This window comes from Sminthopsis crassicaudata, chromosome 4, assembly GCF_048593235.1.
Source record: "Sminthopsis crassicaudata isolate SCR6 chromosome 4, ASM4859323v1, whole genome shotgun sequence".
Taxonomy (NCBI): domain Eukaryota; kingdom Metazoa; phylum Chordata; class Mammalia; order Dasyuromorphia; family Dasyuridae; genus Sminthopsis; species Sminthopsis crassicaudata.
In genome coordinates, this window is record NC_133620.1 from 166,047,819 (window position 1) to 166,068,549 (window position 20,731).

General features: G+C 33.8%; 1 long non-coding RNA gene across 1 annotated transcript in view; it reads left to right on the plus strand.

The window, feature by feature from the left end:
• Positions 1 to 19,868, plus strand: part of LOC141565963 (uncharacterized) — a 44,577-nt gene extending 24,709 nt beyond the window's left edge. The window contains exons 2-3 of the long non-coding RNA XR_012489189.1: positions 17,944 to 18,226; positions 19,518 to 19,868. This is a non-coding gene — a long non-coding RNA (uncharacterized LOC141565963). The remainder of the gene's footprint in view (positions 1 to 17,943; positions 18,227 to 19,517) is intronic.
• The last annotated feature ends 863 nt before the right edge of the window (positions 19,869 to 20,731 follow it).

Consider the following 20,731-nt stretch of genomic DNA (forward strand, 5'->3'; position numbering starts at 1 on the left):
TTTGGAATCATTCTGATTATTGAAAGATGCGTAGCATAAATGTCTAAATGGAACCAGTAACAGTACAACCCAATTTGAGTTACTACTGCCCTTATCCAAGTAACCTAAAGGCAAGGATGTTTGCCTCTTTGGAATGATTGCAAAGTCATAACATAAACAAGCCTTAACAATCTAACTCCTTTTACAGTTGCTAGTTTGCAGCAAACTATTTTGACTATGTAATTCTCAAAATCTGGAAATTAGAAATTCATAGGCAGAGGCCTATGAGGAATATCAAAAATTCAGAAGTGTATTTTATAGTTACATTTCTGCAGTGTTGCCTCAATAAGCCGGGGAACCAGATCTACAACCCAAAGAAAGAGAACATTACAGGACAGCTCAGTTACCTCTACCTGCTTTCTTCTAAGTAACAAGCACTGGACACATTTCTTGTGTGCCAGGAATTCTACCAAGTACTGCATAGTACTGCAAAGAATGAGAAAAATCACCCTTACCCTCAAGGAGCTTACATTTTAAAGAAGGAGACCATTTTTAAATAATTCTGTGTAAATAAAAATATATAAGATGGTTTGGAAGTAAGGAGCTAACATAAAGAGAAACTGGGAAAGACTTATCATAGAAGATGGGATTTTTCTGATGCTTAAAGAAAGCTAAGAGGTAGAGATAAACAGGAATAACATTTAAGTCATGAGGTACAGAAAATGAAATGTACAGAATTGGCAAATAAAATGTATTTTGTGAAGAATAACTAGCAACAGCTATAAAATGATAATTGTGCTAAAGTTGTCATAGAACAGTTGTTCAAATAACAAGATCCGAGTTCAAATTCCAGTTCTGACAATATATTTCCTATGTGACTTTGGATAATTTCTTGAACCTTTTTTTTTTTTTTCTGGTTTAATTCCTTTAGCTATCACCAACAAAATGCAACAGCAACAGATACAAAGAGAAATTCCATTCAAAACAACTGTCGAGAGTATAAAATATTTGGGAATCCATCTACCAAAGAAGTCAGGAATTATATGAGCAAAATTACAAAACACTTGCCACAAAAAGAAAGTCAAAGACATTAAGTGCTCTTAGATAGGCCGAGCGAATATAATAAAGATGACAATGCTCCCCAAACTAATCTATTTATTTAGTGCTATACCAATCAGACTCCCAAGAAACTATTTTAATGACTGAGAAAAAATAACATCAAAATTCATATGGAAGAACAAAAGGTCAAGAATGTCAAGGGAATTAATGAAAAAAAAGTCAGATGAAGGTGGTCTAGCTGTATCTGATCTAAAGCTATTTTATAAAGCAGCAGTAACCAAAACCATTTGGTATTGGCTAAGAAATAGACTAGTTGATCAATGGAACAGGTTAGGTACAAAAGACAAAATAGGGTACAACTATAGCAATCTAGTGTTTGACAAACCCAAAGATACCAACTTTGGGGATAAGAATTCATTATTTGAAAAAAACTATTGGGAAAACTGGAAATTACTATGGCAGAAATTAGATATGGATCCACACTTAACACCACCATATACCAAAATAAGATCAAAATGGGTACATGATTTAGGCATAAAGAATGAGCTTATAAATAGATTAGAGGAACATAGGATAGTTTACTTCTCAGATTTGTGGTGAAGGAAGGAATTTATGATCAAAGGAGAACTAGAGATCATTATTGATCACAAAATAGAAGATTTTGATTACATCAAATTAAAAAGCTTTTGTACAAACAAAACTAATGCAAACAAGATTAGAAGGGAAGTAACAATGCACTATTGTCTTTCTACCCAGGTTACTTATCGGAATCCAATTCTTACTGTGTAACAAGAAATTTGGTTTTACACACATATATTGAATTAAGGATACTGTAACACATTTATTATGTATGGGATTGCCTGTCATCTAGGGGAGGGAGTAGAGGGAGGGAGGGGAAAATTTGGAAAAGTGAATACAAGGGATAATGTAAAAAAAATTTACCCATGCATATGTACTGTCAAAAAATATATAATTATAAAATTAAATTTAAAAAATTTTAAATAAAATAAAATAAAATTTCTTTAGCTGTAAAAGGCAGGATTTGGACTAAATAAATATGAAAGTCTATTCCAACTCTAAATATTTGATCCTATACCTAAGAGACCCCCAGGAGGAAATTCAAGGTTTGAAGCTTGTTTTTTCAATCTTAACCAGTTATTAAAACTTTGAATTCTTTCCATTAGACCCTTACTCCATGGAGGCATCCACTTTAAAATGAAAAAGTTTAGATTTCTTAATGTTGAAGATTAGTGTTAATCATTTTTTTTTTTCTTGAAGTCATTTTTATTTCCCATTTGGGAATTGGGCTATTGGGTTGCCAGTACGTAATTAAAGCTGAAACTTTTCTTTTATATTTGGAAGTTACCTGGGAAATTGTTCTAGAAGAAGAGTAAAAATTCTGCTTCTCTGTTTTACCTTTTAGTATATTCTTAATCATTGTTCAGTAAAGAATCCCTTCTATAACAAAGCACCATGTTGGATCACCAGAGTATAATACATGGCATTTGTCTTCAAAAAGTTGGCATTCTAAAATAAGAGATTGACATGTGAAGAAGAACATGTATTAGAACTTAGTTTTTCTGGAGTTTCTGAAAAGCTATCCATCAGTGGATAGTATAAATGTGTTTGAATGGACAAATCCCTGTGTCCATATTATGAATTCAGGATAATCAGGATAATCTATCTTTATCAAAAACTTGTGTGTGTTTTTTGCTATTTCTTATGTGTTGATGAGGGAGTTGTAAATAGAACACACAGAAAAATCTACCTGATAACAGGCTTGATTTTCCCTTGGATTGGAAAGAACTGGTATGAAGAAGTGGTGATTACTAGCCACTAAGAAGATGTTAATCTCCTAGAATTAACCATTTTTATATTAATGACCTATTTAACATTCTGATGAAGCCTATGGAACTCTTCTCAGAATGATACTTTTAAATGCATAAAATAAACCAGGTAGCATTACAAAGGAAACAACTATATTTAAATACAGTTATCAAAATATTTTGAAAAATTCACAGAACCTAGATTATGAACCCCTACTTTAGTAATATCATTTTGTAGAATTGTTAGACTCTTCATGGCTAAATTTGTGGTTTTCGTGGCAAAGATGCTAAAGAAGTTTACCATTTCTCCAGCTCATATTATAGATAAAGGAACTGAGGCAAACAGGATTAAGTGATTTGCTCAGGGTAATACAAACAAATCTGTCTGAGGCCAGATTTGAACTCAGGAAGATAATTCTTCCTAATTCTAGGCCTTGTACTCTATCTGTTGTTCCAATTAAATGTGTGAATAGGATAGAGCCCTAATGAAATCATCAGGTCTCTAACCAATCTCTCCAGCCTATATTCAGTTTCTTCAGTTCCCAAAAAGTTTCATTTCTTGCAAAACCAGTGATCAAACAACGTTGATTTTTCCTTAACTTGGCAAAATACAGTTGAAAAGAATCTTAACAATCATTTCTTGTAATACATTTATTCTACAGAAGAAAATATTAAGGGTCAGAGAATTTAAATGAAATTATTATGATATTTATAGTACCTTTATTATAAAACTGGGTTAAGTATTTGGTCATAGACTTTGTGCTATCTGCTGGCCTTCGAGTGTCACCTAGGAGAATTATGATCCATTCCAATGGATCTGCTCTGAGGTACAACATTTTTTCTTTCTAGAACACATTGTCCTAGGACTATATCATGATGCAGGACAGGAGCACCCCAACCCTGGCTGCAAATGGCCCTTTGTAATCTAACAAATATAAGACCTAACATGAAGCCAGACTTTCAGTTTAAAGAATTTTTTTAACCTCTCAACTAAAGTATATTTTGTTATTATGTCTGGAAAGAAAAGGGAAAAGAGAGCAAACATCTTGTAAAAAGACTATCCTGGCTAGGAGTAGGTTCCCAAGCTCACTTTAAGAGAATTTTGTCTGGAATGTTTAAAAAAAAAAAAAAGTTGTGTTTTTCCCTAGTCTCCTCATTTCCTACATACACAATTTTGTTTAATTCAAACAGTGTACATGCTAAGATATCTGGCTCTTATAAACTCTTTTTCTCCCTACCACATAGAACAACTATTGATCCCTTTCTACTTTCCTTTGGGATTTTCCATCCATGCTATTCATCCATCCCACACTCTACAAGTATGTTCTCATTCTTTTGAACGCTGGTATTATTCTTAGCCTATGTTAGTCTGCAGACCTTACTAGCCCTCTGCCAAAGGTGAAGATTCAAAGAAATTAAGGGAAGTAAATATATTCTGAAGTGAATGATTAAGAGTACACTCAAAAGAATTGGCTCAGGATTCCCCTCAGGCACAATTGTGGTATAGGAAAAGTTTGTGACCAGTAATGACCCCATCCCACAAGATTTCCTTCCCCAACTATCTTCTTCTATTTCCCACTGCCTCATTCAGAGTCAAGGAGAACCAAGGAATTTTAGGACTAAGAAGGAACCTTGGAGATTCTTGGACCCAACTACTAATATGGAGAGAGAGGCTGTGAGTTTGAAACCTATTTCAGGCATTTACTTGTTAGTCATGTGGTTGGGCAAATTACTTAACCTTTATGAGCCTCAGTTTCTTCCAGTTCCATGTACAGAGTCTGACACACAGTACACACTTAAATGGTTGTCTATTGATTGATTTTTATGTAAAGTTAACCATGATGAAAATATTTAGAATAATTATTTGACAGGATCAATATAGGAAGACAATTTTGTAAACTTTAAAGTACTATATAAATGTATTTTATTATTATTTTAAAGATGAGGAAACAAACCCAACTTATACTAGGGAATTCCAGGGCCAAAGGAGAGATCTCATCTAGTCTTAGATTGCCCCATTCTTATACCCTCTTAGAAGGACGAAAACTAAACCATTCATATTCTCATTAAATTTTTCTTAAAGATTTTCAGGGATAGAAACTATATCATTTGTTTTAGTCCTCTTACTGCCAAGAAGTACCATATATTTGGGTCACAGTTAATTATTTTGTGTCAACCTTTATATGTATAATTTTTCTTCTTTAATGTAAGTTTCTTGAAAGTAGGGACCATCACATTTTTTTTTCCTTCACTTTCTCACCTAACAGTGATTCATAGATAATAAGTGTTTAAATTTCCTTATTGATTAATTGACTGTGTAAGAGGCTAATCAACCAATAGAAGTACAAGAAAGTTCTACACAGTAAAAATCACAACTATTTTGATTTTGATTCAAAAAATATTTATAATTGTCTACTTTATGGCAGTCTGAGGCAATATGTAAGACTATAAACTGCAGAACAATTGCCAAATTTCTATCAGTCAAAGGAATTTTCTGGTGAAGAAATTTAGCAGAACTGGACTTTGGAATCAGAGGACCTTAGTTCAAATCCCAACTCTAATATTTACTACCTGTAGGACTTTATATGAAGTAACAATGCCACGGGCCTCAATTTCCTTGTTTTTAAACAGAAAGGGAAAGAGAGTATTAAATGTTTTAAAAGCATTACAATTATCCTTTCCACATTATGGCTTACCCCATCAAGATTTCAATATATCTTGGGTTAGCATATGAAATTAAATGGGAATTTTGGGGGAGTTTTGCAGAAGCCAGAGTGACACTAGAAGGCCAGCAGATAATACAAAACCTATGACCAAATACTTAGCCCAATTTTCCAATAAGATACTGTAAATATTGCATTACAGAAAAAGAAAAAAAAAATCCAGACTTCTTTTCTGGTTCAAAAGATGCCAAAAATTTGGGGGTACTTCATTCCTAACCCTAACTATCTGGAAAAAATTACTATACCAACAATGGAATCTTATGCTTTTTATGCTATTGGGAGAAGACATGGAACCATTGCTTTCAAAATCTTTCCTGATAACTCTTGACAAATAGAATATTCACTTCCCAAAATAGCCTGTATTAATTTTGTGCATATTACATATATATATATATATATATATATATATATATATATATATATATATATATATATATATATATATATATATATATATATATATATATTTACATAAATAAGCTATCCCATCAGCTACAGCCTAAATTCCTTGAGGGCAGATGAACTGTCAGACTTTTGTTTTTGTATTGTCCGTGGTCAGCACAATGCCTGGCTCATGGTCAGTCCTGTTAAATGACTGATTATAGGGTTGGAAAGGAGAGGAGACAGTAATGGTGAAGAGGTAGTAGAAAGAAGAAATGATGATTTCATTCCAGTTGTAGATTGCTAGCCCAGCCAGACAATTTGACAAATGGTCTTATTGCTGTCAGCACCAGAAGTCTCTTTAAGTTAATACAAAATTCATTCTGCAAGTCTCCAGTGAAAAGGCTTTTGAAGTGAGTTTAAGCATTAGATGTTTCTTTTTTTATTCATTCAATTCGCATTTATTAACCTCTTCTATGTACCAAGTACTATACTAAGAGGCAAGGATGACAAAATATATGTGTGTGTATATATATATATATATATATGTGTGTGTGTGTGTGTGTGTGTGTGTGTGTGTGTATACATACATAGATATGTTTACATGTGTGTGTATAAGTCATTCTTTAATCTAGAGAAAATTATATTTTGTTCTGAGTTCAATAATGCAAATATATATGGTAAATACAACTTAATATACATTGGGGATGTTACTGGTAATGGGGAGAAAAAGGATAAACCTCATGGAGGAGGGGAAGCTTAAGCTGAACCTTTGAGAATTCTAGGGATTCTAGAAGGTGTTGGGTAAGCAGAAGAAATGCTTTACAGGGATAGAGTACAAAAGGGTAAAATCTGGAGGTGGGGAAATGGGATATAATATAAGGAGAAAATAAATAAGCTTGGATGGAATGTATACTCTGGAAAGTATCACCCTCAAAAAGGGAGTCAGACTTAAATTGTGAAAGGTTTGAATATCAAGAAGAGAAATGTGTCTCTTATCTTAGAAGCACAGGAGGCCATCATAATTCCTTTAGCAGGGAAGGGTATGAAGAATAATTTTTGATAGAGCTAAGTAGAATATTATTCATTGAATGAAACAATGAAGTGGTATAAAATTAATTTGAATTCTTATTTTGTGAGGAAGTTTAGATAAGCTCTAATAGCCTTCTAACTTTTTGTTCAGTCATTCTTTCAATTGTGTCTGATTCTTTGTGACCTCATTTGGGGTTTTCTTAGCAAAAATATTAGAGTTGTTGGTCATTTCCTTCTCTAGCTTATTTGACAGATGAGGCAAACAACTGAGACAAACAAAACAGGGTGACTTTCCCAGGGTCACACTAGTAAGTGTCTGAAGCTAGATTTGAACTCAGGAAGATGAGTCTTCTTGACTCCAGCAGACTTGGTACTCTATCCACCGTACCACCTAACCATCCTTCTAACACTAAGATTCTATTATTTGCCACTTAGTAATACAATAGTAATAATACCTATTATGATATGTTTTATTTGGAAATAACTTTCTATCTAGTCTAAATCTCTAATTTCAAAAAGTATAATCTTCCTACAATATTATCATTGTCAATTCTACAATCAAAAACATCTATCTACCTTTTAAATCTTCATATAAATTAACTGCCTACCAAGTACTCATAAACATGTTGTCCAACGAGTACCCTTGATCTCCTGGCTGTGTCCATATCTCCCCTCCAGGAATTTTTTCAGGCTTTCTCTCATCTTGGGACCTCTTTCCCTTCTCTTCTGTGACCACTGACATCCCTGGCTTCCTATAAATACTAAAATTCTACCTTCTACAGGAAACCTGTCCTAATCCCTTTTAATTCTAGAGCTTTCCTTCTTTTAATTCCTACTTATTGCCATATTTACTTGTTTCCCATATTAGACTATAGCTCCTTAAAAGTAGTAATTGTCTTTATGTCTCTTTTTTATTCCTAGCACTTAGCATAGTGTCTGGCACATAACAGGTGTTTAAACTTATTGACTGATTGGCATCTCCTATTTGTTCACTTTTTACTAATATAGCTAGTCCTCAAATATATTACTTCTTGTCTAGACTATAACATTAGCTTTCACATTGGTCTTCACGTATCCAGTTTATTTTCTCTCCACCCAGTCCTCAAATTGTTGCCAACATTCTCTTTCTAAAACAACATCCTCTTCCTGTGTTCTTTACAATTTTCAATTACTTCTATTAAGTGTAAGTGTTTTAATATTTTATTTTTTCCCAATTACATGTCAAGACAATCATTAGTATTTATTTTTCAAACACTTTTATTTAAAGTTTTGAGGTACAAATTCTATCTCTTTACCTTTCTTCCCTCTCCTTTTCCTGAGATGGTATGCAATCACCATATACATATGCAATTATGTAAAACATTTCCATGTTAGTCATTTTGTACAAGAAGATTCAAATAAAAGAAAAAAAAGGGAAAGAAAGCAATTAGTATTTTTCAAATTGTTTAGATCTGTGTTTTAGAGTTGTGTTCATATAGTTCCTAAGTTTGTTTTGGCAGATAGACTCCCAAGTATTTTATATTGTCTATAGTTATATAAATGGGAATTTCTCATTCTATGTTTTTTCTGCTGGACTTTGTACTACATAGAAATGCTGGTAATTTACGTGGGTTTACTTTGTATCCTGCAATTTGTTAAAATTGCTAATAATTTCAAGTAGTTTTTTAGTTGATTTTCTTGGATTTTCTTAGTAGAGCATATTATCTACAAAGAGAGATGGTTTTGTTTCCTCATTGCCTGTTCTAATTCCTTTAAGTTTTTTTTTTTCTTTTCTTTATTGCTATAACTAGCATTTTTAGTACAATATTATATAATATGATGCCCATTTTCACTCTTTGCTCAACCATCACCCTTGATGATATCGGGAAGAAGTTAGCTTATTCCCATTACAGGTAATGCTTGGAAATGGTTTTAGAAACATTACTAATAATTTTAAGAAAAACTCAATTTAGTCCTATGCTTTCTAGTGTTTTAATAGGAACAGATGCTATATTTTGTCAAAAGCTTTTTCTGCATTTGTTGAAATAATATGATTTCTATTGGTTTTGTTATTGATAGGGTCAATTACGCTGATAATTTTCTTAACATTGAACTAGCTTTCCATTCCTGATATAAATGCGAGCTTTTTGTACTGAATGATCCTTGTGTCTTTGTTCATGTTTTATTTTAAAAATTTTGGATCAATATTCATGAGGGAAATAGCTCTATAATTTTCTTTCTCTTTTTTGGCTTTTATTAATTTTAGTATTAACACCACATTGGTGCCTACAAAAGGAATGTAGTAGGATTCCTTCTTTGTCTATTTTTCCCTCATGTTTAGATAGTATTAAAATTAATTGTTCTTTAAATACTTAGTAAAATTGTATGTAAATCGATCTGGCCCTGGGGATATTTTTTATGAAGTTCGTTGACAGCTTGTTCAATTTCTTTTTCTATGATTGAGCTATTTAAGTCTTTTATTTCTTATTTTAATCTGAATAATTTATATTTTTGTAGCTATTCATCCATGTCATTTAAATTGTCAAACATGTCATAATATAATACTCCTTATAAATAACTCCTAAAATTGTTTTTATTTTCTCTTCATTGGTGGTGAATTCACCACTTTCATTTTTGATATCACTAACTTGTTTTTCTTCTCTCCTTTTTTAAATCAAATTATTCAATGGTTATCTATTTTATTGTTGTTATTTTCCCCATAAAACAAGTTTCTGGCTTTATTTCTTAGTTCAATTGTTTTTGTATTTTCAAAGTTATTAATCTCTGTTTTTCAGGATATCCAATTTGGTGTTTAATTGGAAGTTTTAACTTGTTCTTTTTCTAGGTTTTTTTTTTAATTGAATACCTGATTTATTTATTTGCTTTTACTTTATGTGACTTTTATAAGCAATTAGGGATATAAAATTTCCCCTAAGTATTGCTTTGATTGCATCCCACAAATTTTGGCATGTTGTTTCATTGTCATTTTCTTTATTGAAATTATCAATTTTTTCTATGATCTGTACTTTGATCCAATTTTTAGGATTACGTTATGTAATTTCTAATTAACTTTTTCTCTTTCTTTTGCCCATTGTTGGCTGTAATTTTATTGCATTGTAATCTGAAAATAATGCATTAGCTATTTCTGCTTTTCTGCATTTGACTATGAGGTTCTTACATATTAATACATGGTCTGTTTTTTTGTAGGTCCCTTCTATTCCCATTCAGTTGTCTTCAGAGATCTATCATATCTAATTTTTCTAAAATTTCATTTTCTAGGTCAGTTTCAAATGAGAAATTTCAATTTTTCTTCTCCTTCTCCTCTTTCTTCTTCTCATCTTTTCTTCCTTTCTTCTTTCTCCTCATGTTCCTACTCCTGCTATTCCTCCTCCTGCTGGTCCTCCTTCTCCTCCTCATTCTTTTCCTTCTTCTTTTCTTCTCTTTTACTCTGCCTTGATGTTTCAAAATGTCATTAGCTTCTATTTGTTCAATTCTAATTTTTAAGGAATCATTTTCTTCAGTTATATTTTGTACTTTCTTTTTTAATCTGGCAAAATTTTTATTTTAGGGAGTTATTTTCCTTGGTAAGTTTTTGTATATTTTTCCCCATGATATTGGGGAGAAGGGTTCACTACTGGTCAGCAATGAGATCAAGGATTCAGTGGTGTGCTGTGGGTGCACCTTGATGCATTTACAGACTGATCATAACCCTCCCTTACTTAAATCTAATGCATGTTGTGGCATCATCTCCCTGAGGTTGTGGTCCTCTTCAAGAATGAAGGACAAACAACAGCTCACTTGCCTAGGAATTGCTGGTTTTTAGGTAGGTTCCTGGTAGATTACCCCAGTTTTGGAGCCTTGTTGGAGGCCTCCTTGTGTGAGGCTTGCTTTTTGCTGCTGTTGCTGCTCCTGCATCTGCTAGAACTTGCCTTCCTCCCAACCCAATTAGATAGACCTGTCTTGCTGGTAAGCTGCTTCCCTGCTCCTTGATCAGTTCTGAGGCAGTTTTCTAGTTTTTTGGAGAAGCTTCAGAGGGTTCCTCCCTCACCTGTCATCATGGTACCAGAATTCTAATACTTATTTTTACAAGAATGGAGTTCCAAATTTTTCTCTCATTCTCTCTCCCCTCCCCTCTTCCAAAAATACCAGACAATTTGATATAGATTATACATGTGCTATCGTGTAAAACATATTTCCATATTACTCACAGTTGTGAAAGAAGAAATAGATCAAAAGGGGAAAAAACCCACAAGAAAGAATAAAATAAGTTTTAAAGAAAACATTCTTCAATCTCCATTCAAAATCCATCATTTTTTTAAAATCTAGATTTGGATAGCATTTTTTTTTCATTAATCCTTTGTACTTGTCTTGGATCATAGTGTTGCTGAGAAGAGTTGAGTTGAACTTCCCTCCAGATAAGATTTCTGTAGCTCAGTAGTGAAAAAGGATACTTTGAAGAAAAAAAAATCAACTAAACTAAACATCCATAATTTCCCTATGAGACTTAAATTAAATAGACCAGGTGGCACTTAAATTTATCCCCAGTCCTGGAAAATCTTCTTTATCTTTTTTTTTATCTTTTTATCTTCTTTATCTTTTTTGACAGCTTTATAATTTTGATTTCCTTTTAATTAGAGTCCTGCTGGTAGTGAGATTTATTTATTATACTTGCCCCACTGAGCTAATTTACCTCTGAAGAAATATTTTGCTGTGGTGAGAACATAAAATGTTAGAAATTAAAATGCATGAACAATATTAAACACTAATGAGATAATGCCTGCAAGTGGGATTTGAGCTCATAGGAAGTTGTAGTCTTTGAAGGAAAGGCATTATGTAAATAAAAATGATGATATATATATATATATATATATATATATATATATATATATATATATATATATATATATATATATATATATATTTTTTTTTTTTTCCCCCCTGAGGCTAGGGTTAAGTGACTTGCCCAGGGTCAGACAGCTAGGAAGTGTCAAGTGTCTGAGACCAGATTTGAACTTGGGTCCTCCTGAATTCAAGGCTGGTGCTCTATCCACTGCGCCACCTAGCTGCCCCAAAATGATAATATTTTAGAGACAGGGATTGGATCTGTGATTTCATTGGTATAAATAAATACTAGGGGAGGAAAATCCTAGAAATGAAGTTTAACACCTTCTTTGAAACATACAGTCTTAAGAGAGTTGTCCCTAGAGCATGAGGAGATTAAGTAACATAGTATTTCAAAGGTGAGACTTGAACCTAGGTCTCCATGGCTTCCAGGCTGATTTACTACATTATATTATCTCTAATACTATGCTGAATTTTATAGCATTTTATCCCAATCCTTTGTCCTATTAAGTTATCAACTCTAAATGGGCTTGTAGTATAGAAAATAATAGATAACCCTCCCCCAAAAAATCATTAACTATACCATTAATCAGTAGACTGTTCAAGTTGGAAAACATAATTTAATCTAAATGCTCTTTTCTTTTCTTTTTTTTGTAAAGGGAAAAACTGAGGGAGATATCATTTTAGTTTTGAGATAGAGAATAATTATAGCTATCAATTAAATAGTAGTTTAAGGTTTTCAAAGCACTTTATATATGTTATATCATTTAATCCCCATAATAATCCTGTGAGTCAGGTACAATTATTGTTCCCATCTTCCACACAAAGTAGCTGAAGCAAAGAAAGGATATGTAACATTTCTATGTTAACCAATGTATGAGGCAGGATTTAAACTCATGTTTTTAATCCACCTTCAAATCCAATGACTTTGTACTCTATTATCTGACTTTCTTTAATATGGTAACCCGATTTTTCTAGGCTGGTCTTTACTATTTTCAAATGCATAATTAAAGAAAATAGGGCTCAGAGAACCATATAGAATTAAGAGCTAATTTAGTGTATCAAGGTTGATCTTTGGAATAGTGTTCCCTTCTCAAAGGCTTCTCTTTAGGAAAACTTAAATATATTCCTATATTGTATTCCCTTCAAGTTTTGCATCAGTAATATGTCAAGACTATGATTTTGATTTTTTTCATCCACTGCTAATACTGAGATTGCTCATTTTAGCTATGTTATTCGTCAACTATGAATTGATGTGTTTGTGAATTTACACAATCTATGTATATGCATTGTTGTGAAGATCAAATGCTATAATAAAGTACTTTGCAAACCTTTATAGCGTATAGTATTACTATTGTTGTTGTTATTATCATCTTCTGCATGAAGTCCAACCTGATCTTTTTACCTTTTGATATCACTTTTTTTTTTTCCACCTCTAAAATTACCTTGGTGAAGCTAGGTAGTGCAGTGAGTAGAAGTGCCAGACCTGAAATCAAAAATTCAAATTCAAATGTGACTTTATACACTTACTAGTTGTGTGACCCTGTGCAACTAATTTAATCCTATTTGCCTCAGTTTCCTCGATTGTCAAGCAAGCTAGAGAAGGAAATGACAAACCACTTCAGTGTCTTTGTTAAGAAAACTCCAAATGGGGTCATTAAAGTCAAGCAGGAAAAAAAGTCAACAATGATAAAAATTACTTTGTGTTTATGTACAGTTTATATGTGTTATGCAGATATATGTATAAACTCTTCTGTTAAAGTGTAAACTCCAAGGCAGCGAGGCTGTGCAGTGGTTAGGTAGATCACTGACTCTGGAATCAGGAGGACCTGATTTTTACTAACTTTGTGGGCAAATCGCTTAACCCTATTGTCTCATCCAAAACACAAATAATTAATTAATTAAATGCAAGCTTATTGAAACAATCTGTATAGACTTGGCTTCTTAAGAGTAGTGTTTGCTTTTTACCTTTCTTTGAATCCCTAGGATTTAGCACCAGACCTGAAATATAGGAGGTACTTAATAAATGTTTATTGGCTTATTGCTTTACATTTTCTTTATATCTCTAGTACTGAAGACATAGTACATAATAGATAATGGAATGCTTATTTGTCTGCTTGATGAGTCTATACTGTGGGATATTTAGTATAGCAATGTATTTCTGGTGGCTATGTGACAGAAGAACACATAATTAAAGGTAATTTTTTTGAAATAGATGAAATATTCTTCTAGGGAGAAGTTAATAAACTCATGATTAGATTCCAAGGAGATTTTTGAACTTAAAGAGAAGGGTATATGTGGGGGAATAGAATTTACATATCAAATTAGTGTTGTCCTTTGTAATTGGGCCTATGGGGAGGTTCCCTGAACATTAGACTGGATCCTGGAACATGTTGCTGGGTCATAGGATTCTTTTGTTATTGTTGTGAGTGAGCAAAAATTATCTCACATAAATAGCATTTCCTCTCCAGTACTTCCCCTAAACCTTAGGAGTATCCTTCCAAAAAAATGAGATATTCAGCCAGCCTTTTCCCTAGAGCTTCTAATGTTTCTGTCTCGATTCTGCTCTTGCAATAAACAAAATCCTTATAAAAACATTTCTAGAATGCATGAGCTATAGCAGCCAACTCAAAGGAGGTAGAGAGCAGCTACATTTTTGCATATCTTTGAATTTTGTGCCAAAAGTAGCTGCCTGACTTTTCACAGCAGACTGATTACAAACACCTCCTTTAATGGCAATTGAGTAACATTCTCACTCTCCCATTCCCTCCCCCCACAAAAAAAATCACAATATTTTTCTTTTTTTATTATAGCTTCTTATTTACAAGTTATATGCATGGGTAATTTTTCAGCATTGACCCTTGTAAAATCTTTTGTTCCAACTTTTCCCCTCATTCCTCCACCCCCTCCCCCAGATGGCAGGTTAACCAATACATGTTAAATATGTTAACATATAAGTACAATACAATATATGTATACATGAACATACAGCTATTTTTCTGTACAAAAAGAATCAGACTTTGAAATAGTGTACAATTATCCTTTGAAGGAAATCAAAAATGTAAGCAGACAAAAATAGAGGGATTGGGAGTTCTATGTAGTGGTTCATAGTCATCTCCTAGAGTTCTTTCACTGGGTAAAGCTGGTTCAATTCATTATTGCTCTATTGGAACTGATTCAGTTCATCTCATTGTTGAAGAGGGTGGATGGACGTGGGTCCATCAGAATTGATCATCATATAGTATTGTTGTTGAAGTATATAATGATCTCCTGGTCCTGCTCATTTCACTCAGCATCAGTTCATGTAACTCTCTCCAGGCCTTTCTGAAATCATTCTGTTGGTCATTTCTTACAGAACAATAATATTCCATAATATTCATATACCACAATTTATTTAGCCATTCTCCCAACTGATGGGCATCCAAGTAGTTTCCAGTTTCTGAACACTACAAAGAGGGCTGCCAAAAACATTTTTGCACATACAGGTCCCTTTCCCTTCTTTAAGATCTCTTTGGGATATAAGCCCAGTAATAACACTGCTGGGTCAAAGGGTATGCACAGATTTTTGAGCATAGTTCCAAATTGCTTTCCAGAATAGCTGGATGTATTCACAGTTCCACCAACAACGTATCAGTGTCCCTGTTTTCCCACATCCCCTCCAACATTCCACATAATCTTTCCCTGCCTTCTAGCCAATCTGACAGCATCACACTGTTTTTCAATGTCCATTTCAATGGCCAGATCTTTGAACAACCCAAGAGAAGTCACCTTAACCAGTACTTTCTCTTTTCCTGCCCTTATTTCCTTACCCCTTAACCACATGCTATCTCCTTTCTAGGCAAAACAAAACCTAAACTTTTTAAAGATAGACCCTCATCAATTCTATTCTTAAAGACATAGAAACAACAACTCCATGATTTCTCTTAAATCCTTTTTTGCCAGATATGTTTTCTTTTTATGTTGGTCTAAATCTCATTTGCAATATTTTAAAATTTATTTTCTATAATCCTGTCATGAGTAGAGATTAAAAAAAAAACAAAAAAACCAACTAGACCTTACCTTTTAAATGTTAGCGAATTTTAATGAGAAGTGTGTTAAATTTCTTTCACTAAGGTCCCTGTGGTTTTACCTGGAATTCCTCTGAAACTTTTATATCTGGTTATACCAGATGGTTCCAGTAGAAATGTTTTATTTCAGGTCTAATATGACTTAAAAGATAAGAGATGGACAGGTTGGTAGAAAGGAAGAATATATAATTCTAAAAGCAGTGACAAGCATTATTTCCATTAGGTGACCATTCTACCCTTCTAATAAAGACAGTAGGCTAGTGTACAAAGATTTCTGACTGGTAGCCTATATTCTCAAAAAACCCAAATTGGGAATACTTAATGAATTCCATCAGAAATGGCACATAGGATAAGGTCCTGGAAACAAGATTTACAAGTGGGTGGAAAAAAATGGGGCAGCTAGATGACTCAGTGGATAGAGCACTTGTCCTGAAATCAGGAGGATCTGAGTTCAAATGTGGCTTCAGACACCTAACACTTACTGGCTATATGACCTTAGGCAAGTCATTTAACCCCAATTGCCTCACCAAAAAAAAAAAAAAAAAGTGGGAAAGAGATTTTGTTTTAGCAAATGTGCCAACTATCATCTTACTGAGGCAGTGTAGGACAATGGAAAACATGATGGATTTCAAGCCAGAAAACTGAGTGTTGAATCTGATTTGCTATTAGTAGAACCTTGAAAAAGTCATTCAATCTCACTATATTTCAGTTTCCTCAATAATAAACTAAAGAGGTTGTACTAAATGATCTCTGAGATCCAATCCAGCCCTAGTTCTTTAAGTTTATGACATTATTAAATTATTTCTGTCTCTGAGATTCTGATTTTTTATAGCTGAGAATCTCCAAAAAGAGACAAAAACATGGACAATAATTAGATGGGCTTTGTTCATATTTCAATCATTTTTTTTCTTTACAAGATTAGCACATAGCATTTCCTTCAACCATTGTCTTTCTCCAACCCAGGAATCTACTTTATTTTCTAAGTATTATCTAGGTCATAATCATCTCTCATGAACTCCCACCAAGTTTTTGCTTTTACTATCCAATCAAAAGACATATTAGTTCTAAGCAAAAGTATTCAAGTAATAACATAACAACAGAACATCCCTTCTATGAAATTGAACTTCTTTCTCCCACATATTTACACACTCTGTGGGAAGAATGAACATGAATAAAGCATCACAGATGGAAGAGAACGCCACACCTTTCCTAAAATAGAAATAATTTATGTAAATTGTACCATTTCAAGTCACTTATAAAGTGACAATAAGACACTTGACTTATTAAAGACTGAGTGGATAACAAGTCAATAAAATCAGGGGATTATTCATTAAGGAGCTTGAATATCTTTCAAGGGATAGTTTGTTCCATTTCCATATCTTCATGCTGGCAGGACATTACTAATTACCATTTTATAGTTAAGGCAAAAAAATTGAGAATAAAGAGAAGACATGAATATGTAACCTTGGTAAGGAATGTTTCAATCAATGTTAAGATCTAAAAGAGATTGCAAAACACACCAAAGTTTAAGACCACTGGACATGTCCTAGAAGTTGTTCTCCCAAAAGATTGTGGAAGTAATATTGTTAGTAGTAAAACTCAGACTAGATTGTAGATGATTAGAATGCTGCTTCTAGTTCTGCCAATATCACTTAAATGTAAAGTCTTGAATAAGTCATTATATGTCTCTGCCTCTAGATTACCTCATCTTTAAATGAGGGAGTTGGGCTATTTGACCTCAAAGATGACTTCTAGTGATTTTGTGATTCTCTCATCTAAATGAAATGTGTTTTGTTTTGTTTTTGCTTACTCAGATGTGTAGTTATCCTCTAAGTGTCCTGGTTGGGTCATGTGGGGGAGGAAAAGGTGGTGCACCACAGGGATGGATTTTCCTAACCCTTACTAGTATAGTCCAGACTTCTGAATTTATGCCTAGAGGTGGGGCAAGGAGGGCTTCCCCTACACCCACACATACTATGATTAAAGTTGGGGTGGGAAGCTATCTGAGTGTAAACTGAAACCTTCATTTTTATTTCCAACCCAATTTTCCTCTAGTCTGACTCACTCAGTGATGCCACACTTTAATGTTTATGACCTAACACAGTCAATCACCATGGAACTAAGACAAACCCTAGACTGTTGAGGTGCACCAAGGGAGATGAGCTGGACAGTTCTGGAAAAAGAGGGAAAAAAAAACAGAAAACCTGATTCTGACACACAAAAAAAGCTACATTTCAAGCCTGGACTCCCAAGTCCTCATGTGGGCACTTCTACCATTGACTAAAATGGACACATGGATCCCTCTGGGTTTATTGGAACACACAAGTATGGATTTAAGGTAACCAAATATAAATAAATATACTGGCAATCCAATGAAACAAGCAAGAAAGGGAAGGGAAAATTGCTTATGTAGCAATTCAAGGAGGTTTGGGGAATACATGTCATTTCCTTGCCTTCTCCCAGTGTCAGGATGAATTTGGTGGTCTATGACCTTACCTGAGCTTCAAGAGTCAGGATAAACTGATATTCCATATTTCTTGGTAAACCAAGGTACAATACAAAAAAATGTGAAATTTTTTTGTTCTCTGCTATGTATTTTCATATAGGGTCCTTGTATCATTTTCAGGTTTTTGTAACCTTTTTTGTGTTGTAGATCCTTGGGCAGTTTGGTAGGAGATAAGAAGGGAACAAATATTTATTAAATGTCTTCTATATGTCAGGCACTATGCTAAGCACATTACAAATATTAACTTATTTGATACTCAAAACAACGCTGGGAAATAGGTGCTATTATCATCCCCATTTTGCAGTTCAGAAACATGAGGCAGACAGAAGTTAAATAACTTGCTCAGAATCATTTATGTGGTAAGTAACAGAGGCCAGATTGAACTTAGTTATTCCTGACTACAAGAGCTTAGTGCTCTAATCACCATCTTAGCTAGCTTGGAATTAGTTAGCCAAATGGTGAAACTCTTGGACTACTCAGAATAATATTTTGAAATGAAAAGCATAAGGTCACAAAGGAGACCAACTGAAATACAGTAATCAAACAAAAAGGAGCTACACACCCTAAGAATCCCGGGTTGATGCTGGTATCATAGGATGAGAGGAGGGCCGTGTGGTCACGAAAAGGCATTCTCATCACCTGAACTGCCTCCCTAGGCTAATATTCCAAGGAAATGCACACTTCCCTGACATAAGCAGCCTTGTATCAACAGACTGTTTCCCAGCAATGCTTGTGGCTTACAAGTAATGTGAAGGTCTTTTTATAACTGTCAATGTTTAATTTAAAAGGAAGGTCGGAATCAGCGGTAAGGGGAGGGGAATGTTGTGAACTACAAACCAAATGAAATGGAGAAAAATCATAAATACCAGAGTGCTGGATTATTTGAGCGTCTCTTGAAGTTAAATAATGAACCTTCTTCATGTTCTGCTTTTTTGGATTTGGCTTCCTCTGACAAATTTGCAGGCATTAGGGTCTGTCTGGAATTCATTCCAAGCTGGAGGATTACTATTTTTTTAAGCTCTTTTAACATTTTGCAGCTGAGGCAGCCCCCAGAGCAGGAAGCTTGAGAATGAAGCATTACCAAATATGTCTTTTCTCTTGCCCATATCTTTTATTTCCACAGGAAAAGAAGACAGACGCTGGCAATAGACAATGTGCCAGTGAGGGTCCAGCAACACCAGACTGCCTCAGCAGACAAGACAAGAGAAGTCCATCAAACACCCTATTTTAAAAACAGGAAGCTGTTCTAGATAGCAAGAAGTTTGAGAAGTTTCTACAAGGACTCAGGCTAATTCAGAAGAAAAAACCATCATCACTGCTTATCTATTTGCCCTCTTATCCACCTGTATTAAGAAAAGACTTGTTCCCTTTGTCCTGTGATTCAGTGTCATCATTTAAGTACTATGTGTAAGAAACAATAAGGAAATTGATTGTGTATGTGGGCATATATTAAAAAATGCAAACTATCTAAATACTTATTTTGAGGACCTTTTTTCTTATTACTTGGCAAACATAACTTCTTGGTTTTATGATAGGGAGATCAACATTGTTCTGGATTATATTTTTCTACAATCATCTATTAATTATTTTCCTAATAACATCTATTATTATCTTCCTTAGATAATGATAGATTGCAAAGGAAATACAGAGATAAATATGGCATAGTTTCTATCCTCAAAGATTTCATAACTTAGTATGGTAGATAAAGCATATACCCAGGTCACATAAAAGGATATAATAAGCCAAATTCAAAAATCATTTGTTGATGGGACACTGATACATTGTTGGTAGAATTGTGAATACATCCGGCCATTCTAGAGAGTGATTTGGAACTATGCTCAAAAAGTTATCAAACTGTGAATACCTTTTGACCCAGCAGTGTTATTACTGGGCTTACACCCAAAGAGATTTTGAAGAAGGGAAAGGGACCTGTATGTGCAAAAATGTTTGTGGCAGCCCTCTTTGTAGTGTCCTGAAACTGGAAATGAGAGGATGCTCAACAATTGGAGAATGGCTGAATAAATTGTTGTATACAAATGTTATGGAATGTTATTGTTCTGTAAGAAATGACCAGCAGGATGATTTCAGAAAGGCCTGGAGAGACTTACATGAACTAATGCTAAGTGAAATGAGCAGGACCAGAAAATCATTATATACTTCAACAACAATACTATATGATGATCAATTCTGATGGATGTGGCTCTCTTCAACAATGAGATGAACCAAATCAGTTCCATTTGTTCAATTATGAATAGAACCAGGTATACCCAGAGAAAGAATTCTGGGAAATGAGTGTGTACCACTACATAGCATCTCCAATCCCTCTATTTTTGTCTG